Source organism: Scardinius erythrophthalmus (assembly GCF_964197995.2).
Source record: "Scardinius erythrophthalmus genome assembly, chromosome: 5".
In the NCBI taxonomy this organism is placed as follows: Eukaryota; Metazoa; Chordata; class Actinopteri; order Cypriniformes; family Leuciscidae; genus Scardinius; species Scardinius erythrophthalmus.
The window spans coordinates 4606026-4612025 of record NC_138225.1 but is presented as its reverse complement, the minus strand read 5'-3'; positions in this window follow the sequence as shown (position 1 = coordinate 4612025).

The window sequence follows — 6000 nt, the reverse complement described above, 5'->3', positions numbered from 1 at the left end:
TAATGTAGTGTAGTGTGGTGTAATGTAGTGTAGTGTGGTGTAGTGTAGTGTGGTGTGGTGTAGTGTAGTGTAGTGTAATGTAGTGTGGTGTAATGTAGTGTAGTGTAGAGTAGTGTAGTGTGGTGTAGTGTAGTGTAGTGTAATGTAGTGTAGTGTAGTGTAGTGTGGTGTAGTGTAGTGTAGTGTGGTGTAGTGTAGTGTAGTGTGGTGTGGTGTAGTGTAGTGTAGTGTAGTGTGGTGTAGTGTAGTGTAGTGTAGTGTAATGTAGTGTAGTGTAGTGTAGTGTAGTGTAGTGTAATGTAGTGTAGTGTAATGTAATGTAGTGTAGTGTAGTGTAGTGTGGTGTAGTGTGGTGTAGAGTAGTGTAGTGTGGTGTAGTGTGGTGTAGTGTAGTGTAGTGTGGTGTAGTGTAGTGTAGTGTGGTGTAGTGTGGTGTAATGTAGTGTAGTGTGGTGTAATGTAGTGTAGTGTGGTGTAGTGTAGTGTAGTGTAATGTAGTGTAGTGTGGTGTAGTGTAGTGTAGTGTAATGTAATGTAGTGTAGTGTAATGTAGTGTAGTGTAGTGTAGTGTAGTGTAGTGTGGTGTGGTGTGGTGTAATGTAGTGTAGTGTAGAGTAGTGTAGTGTAGTGTGGTGTAGTGTGGTGTAGTGTAATGTAGTGTAGTGTAGTGTAGTGTAGTGTAGTGTGGTGTAGTGTAGTGTAGTGTGGTGTAGTGTGGTGTAATGTAGTGTAGTGTAGTGTAATGTAGTGTAGTGTGGTGTAGTGTAGTGTAGTGTAATGTAGTGTAGTGTAGTGTAATGTAGTGTAGTGTAATGTAGTGTAGTGTAGTGTAATGTAGTGTAGTGTAGTGTAGTGTAATGTAGTGTAGTGTAGTGTAATGTAGTGTAGTGTAGTGTGGTGTAATGTAATGTAGTGTAGTGTGGTGTAATGTAGTGTAGTGTAGTGTAGTGTAGTGTAGTGTAGAGTAGTGTGGTGTAATGTAGTGTAGTGTAATGTAGTGTGGTGTGGTGTGGTGTAGTGTGGTGTAGTGTGGTGTAGTGTAGTGTGGTGTGGTGTAGTGTAGTGTAGTGTAGTGTGGTGTGGTGTGGTGTGGTGTGGTGTGGTGTGGTGTGGTGTAGTGTAGTGTAGTGTAGTGTAGTGTAGTGTGGTGTGGTGTAATGTAGTGTGGTGTGGTGTGGTGTGGTGTAGTGTGGTGTAGTGTAGTGTAGTGTAGTGTAGTGTAGTGTAGTGTAGTGTAGTGTGGTGTGGTGTGGTGTAATGTAGTGTAGTGTGGTGTAGTGTAGTGTAGTGTAGTGTGGTGTGGTGTGGTGTGGTGTGGTGTGGTGTGGTGTGGTGTGGTGTAGTGTAGTGTGGTGTAATGTAGTGTGGTGTAATGTAGTGTGGTGTGGTGTGGTGTGGTGTGGTGTGGTGTGGTGTGGTGTGGTGTGGTGTGGTGTGGTGTGGTGTGGTGTGGTGTGGTGTGGTGTAGTGTAGTGTAGTGTAGTGTAGTGTAGTGTAGTGTAGTGTGGTGTAATGTAGTGTAGTGTAGTGTAGTGTAGTGTGGTGTGGTGTGGTGTGGTGTGGTGTGGTGTGGTGTGGTGTGGTGTAGTGTAGTGTAGTGTAGTGTAGTGTAGTGTAGTGTAGTGTAGTGTAGTGTAGTGTAGTGTAGTGTAGTGTAGTGTAGTGTAGTGTGGTGTGGTGTGGTGTGGTGTGGTGTGGTGTAATGTAGTGTAGTGTAGTGTAGTGTAGTGTAGTGTAGTGTAGTGTAGTGTAGTGTAGTGTGGTGTAGTGTGGTGTAGTGTGGTGTAATGTAGTGTAGTGTAGTGTAATGTAGTGTAATGTAGTGTAGTGTAGTGTAGTGTAGTGTAGTGTAATGTAGTGTAGTGTAGTGTAGTGTAGTGTAGTGTAGTGTAGTGTAGTGTAGTGTAGTGTAGTAGTGTGGTGTACACTACACTACACTACACTACACTACACTACACTACACTACATTACACTACACTACACTACACTACACTACACTACACTACACTACACTACTACACTACACTACACTACACTACACTACACTACACTACACTACACTACACTACACTACATTACACTACACTACACTACACTACACTACATTACACTACACTACACTACACTACACTACACTACACTACACTACACTACACTACTACACTACACTACACTACACTACACTACACTACACTACACTACATTACACCACACTACACCACACTACACCACACTACACCACACTACACTACACTACACTACACTACACTACACTACATTAGTGTAGTGTAGTGTGGTGTAGTGTGGTGTAGTGTGGTGTAGTGTGGTGTAGTGTGGTGTAATGTAGTGTAGTGTAGTGTAGTGTAGTGTAGTGTAGTGTAGTGTAGTAGTGTAGTGTAGTGTAGTGTAGTGTAGTGTAGTGTAGTGTAGTGTAGTGTAGTGTAATGTAGTGTAGTGTAGTGTAGTGTAGTGTAGTGTAGTGTAGTGTAGTGTAGTGTGGTGTGGTGTGGTGTAATGTAGTGTAGTGTGGTGTAATGTAGTGTAGTGTAGTGTAGTGTAGTGTAATGTAGTGTAATGTAGTGTAGTGTAGTGTAGTGTAGTGTAGTGTAGTGTAGTGTAGTAGTGTGGTGTAATGTAGTGTAGTGTAGTGTAGTGTAGTGTAGTGTAGTGTGGTGTAGTGTGGTGTAGTGTGGTGTAGTGTGGTGTAATGTAGTGTAGTGTAGTGTAGTGTAGTGTAATGTAGTGTAATGTAGTGTAGTGTAGTGTAGTGTAGTGTAGTGTAGTGTAGTGTAGTGTAGTGTAGTAGTGTGGTGTAATGTAGTGTAGTGTAGTGTAGTGTAGTGTAGTGTGGTGTAGTGTAGTGTAGTGTAATGTAGTGTAGTGTAGTGTAGTGTGGTGTAGTGTAGTGTAGTGTGGTGTAGTGTGGTGTAATGTAGTGTAGTGTAGTGTAGTGTAATGTAGTGTAGTGTAGTGTAGTGTAGTGTAGTGTAGTGTAGTGTAGTGTAGTGTAGTGTAGTGTAGAGTAGTGTAGTGTAATGTAGTGTAGAGTAGTGTAGTGTAATGTAGTGTAGTGTGGTGTAGTGTAGTGTAGTGTAGTGTAGTGTAGTGTAGTGTAGTGTAGTGTAGTGTAGTGTAATGTAGTGTAGTGTAGTGTAGTGTAGTGTAGTGTAGTGTAGTGTAATGTAGTGTAGTGTAGTGTAGTGTAGTGTAGTGTAGTGTAGTGTAGTGTAGTGTAGTGTAGAGTAGTGTAGTGTAATGTAGTGTAGAGTAGTGTAGTGTAATGTAGTGTAGAGTAGTGTAGTGTAGTGTAGTGTAGTGTGGTGTAGTGTAGTGTAGTGTGGTGTAGTGTGGTGTAATGTAGTGTAGTGTAGTGTAGTGTAATGTAGTGTAGTGTAGTGTAGTGTAGTGTAGTGTAGTGTAGTGTAGTGTAGTGTAGTGTAGTGTAGTGTAGAGTAGTGTAGTGTAATGTAGTGTAGTGTAGTGTAGTGTAGTGTAGTGTAGTGTAGTGTAGTGTAGTGTGGTGTAGTGTAGTGTAGTGTGGTGTAGTGTAGTGTGGTGTAGTGTAGTGTGGTGTAGTGTAGTGTGGTGTGGTGTAGTGTGGTGTAATGTAGTGTAGTGTAGTGTAATGTAGTGTAGTGTAGTGTAGTGTAATGTAGTGTAGTGTAGTGTAATGTAGTGTAGTGTAGTGTGGTGTAATGTAATGTAGTGTAGTGTGGTGTAATGTAGTGTAGTGTAGTGTAGTGTAGTGTAGTGTAGAGTAGTGTGGTGTAATGTAGTGTAGTGTAATGTAGTGTGGTGTGGTGTGGTGTAGTGTGGTGTAGTGTGGTGTAGTGTAGTGTGGTGTGGTGTGGTGTGGTGTGGTGTGGTGTGGTGTAGTGTAGTGTAGTGTAGTGTGGTGTGGTGTGGTGTGGTGTGGTGTGGTGTGGTGTGGTGTAGTGTAGTGTAGTGTAGTGTAGTGTGGTGTGGTGTAATGTAGTGTGGTGTGGTGTGGTGTGGTGTGGTGTAGTGTAGTGTAGTGTAGTGTAGTGTGGTGTAGTGTAGTGTAGTGTAGTGTAGTGTAGTGTAGTGTAGTGTAGTGTAGTGTAGTGTAGTGTAGTGTAGTGTAGTGTAGTGTAGTGTAGTGTAGTGTAGTGTGGTGTGGTGTGGTGTGGTGTGGTGTAATGTAGTGTAGTGTGGTGTAATGTAGTGTAGTGTAGTGTGGTGTGGTGTGGTGTAGTGTGGTGTAGTGTAGTGTAGTGTAGTGTAGTGTAGTGTAGTGTAGTGTAGTGTAGTGTAGTGTAGTGTAGTGTGGTGTAATGTAGTGTGGTGTAATGTAGTGTGGTGTGGTGTGGTGTGGTGTGGTGTGGTGTGGTGTGGTGTGGTGTGGTGTAGTGTAGTGTAGTGTAGTGTAGTGTAGTGTAGTGTAGTGTAGTGTGGTGTAGTGTGGTGTAGTGTGGTGTAGTGTGGTGTAGTGTGGTGTAGTGTGGTGTAATGTAGTGTAGTGTAGTGTAGTGTAGTGTAGTGTAGTGTAGTGTAGTGTGGTGTAGTGTGGTGTAGTGTGGTGTAGTGTGGTGTAATGTAGTGTAATGTAGTGTAGTGTAGTGTAGTGTAGTGTAATGTAGTGTAATGTAGTGTAGTGTAGTGTAGTGTAGTGTAGTGTAGTGTAGTGTAGTAGTGTGGTGTAATGTAGTGTAGTGTAGTGTAGTGTAGTGTAGTGTAGTAGTGTGGTGTAATGTAGTGTAGTGTAGTGTGGTGTAGTGTAGTGTAGTGTGGTGTAGTGTGGTGTAGTGTGGTGTAGTGTGGTGTAATGTAGTGTAGTGTAGTGTAGTGTAGTGTAGTGTAGTGTAATGTAGTGTAGTGTAGTGTAGTGTAGTGTAGTGTAGTAGTGTGGTGTAATGTAGTGTAGTGTAGTGTAGTGTAGTGTAGTGTAGTGTAGTGTAGTGTAGTGTAATGTAGTGTAGTGTAGTGTAGTGTGGTGTAGTGTAGTGTAGTGTGGTGTAGTGTGGTGTAATGTAGTGTAGTGTAGTGTAGTGTAATGTAGTGTAGTGTAATGTAGTGTAATGTAGTGTAGTGTAGTGTAGTGTGGTGTAGTGTAGTGTAGTGTAGTGTAGTGTGGTGTGGTGTAGTGTAGTGTAGTGTAGTGTAGTGTAGTGTAGTGTAGTGTAGTGTAGTGTAGTGTAGTGTAGTGTAGTGTAGTGTAATGTAGTGTAGAGTGGTGTAGTGTAGTGTAATGTAGTGTAATGTAGTGTAGTGTAGTGTAGTGTAGTGTAGTGTAGTGTAGTGTAGTGTGGTGTGGTGTAGTGTAGTGTAGTGTGGTGTAGTGTGGTGTAGTGTGGTGTAATGTAGTGTAGTGTAGTGTAGTGTAGTGTAGTGTAGTGTAGTGTAGTGTGGTGTAGTGTGGTGTAGTGTGGTGTAGTGTGGTGTAGTGTGGTGTAGTGTGGTGTAGTGTGGTGTAATGTAGTGTAGTGTAGTGTAGTGTAGTGTAATGTAGTGTAATGTAGTGTAGTGTAGTGTAGTGTAGTGTAGTGTAGTGTAGTGTAGTAGTGTGGTGTAATGTAGTGTAGTGTAGTGTAGTGTAGTGTAGTGTAGTAGTGTGGTGTAATGTAGTGTAGTGTAGTGTGGTGTAGTGTAGTGTAGTGTGGTGTAGTGTGGTGTAGTGTGGTGTAGTGTGGTGTAATGTAGTGTAGTGTAGTGTAGTGTAGTGTAGTGTAATGTAGTGTAGTGTAGTGTAGTGTAGTGTAGTGTAGTGTAGTGTAGTGTAGTAGTGTGGTGTAATGTAGTGTAGTGTAGTGTAGTGTAGTGTAGTGTAGTGTAGTGTAGTGTAATGTAGTGTAGTGTAGTGTAGTGTGGTGTAGTGTAGTGTAGTGTGGTGTAGTGTGGTGTAATGTAGTGTAGTGTAGTGTAGTGTAATGTAGTGTAGTGTAATGTAGTGTAATGTAGTGTAGTGTAGTGTAGTGTGGTGTAGTGTAGTGTAGTGTAGTGTAGTGTAGTGTGGTGTGGTGTAGTGTAGTGTAGTGTAGT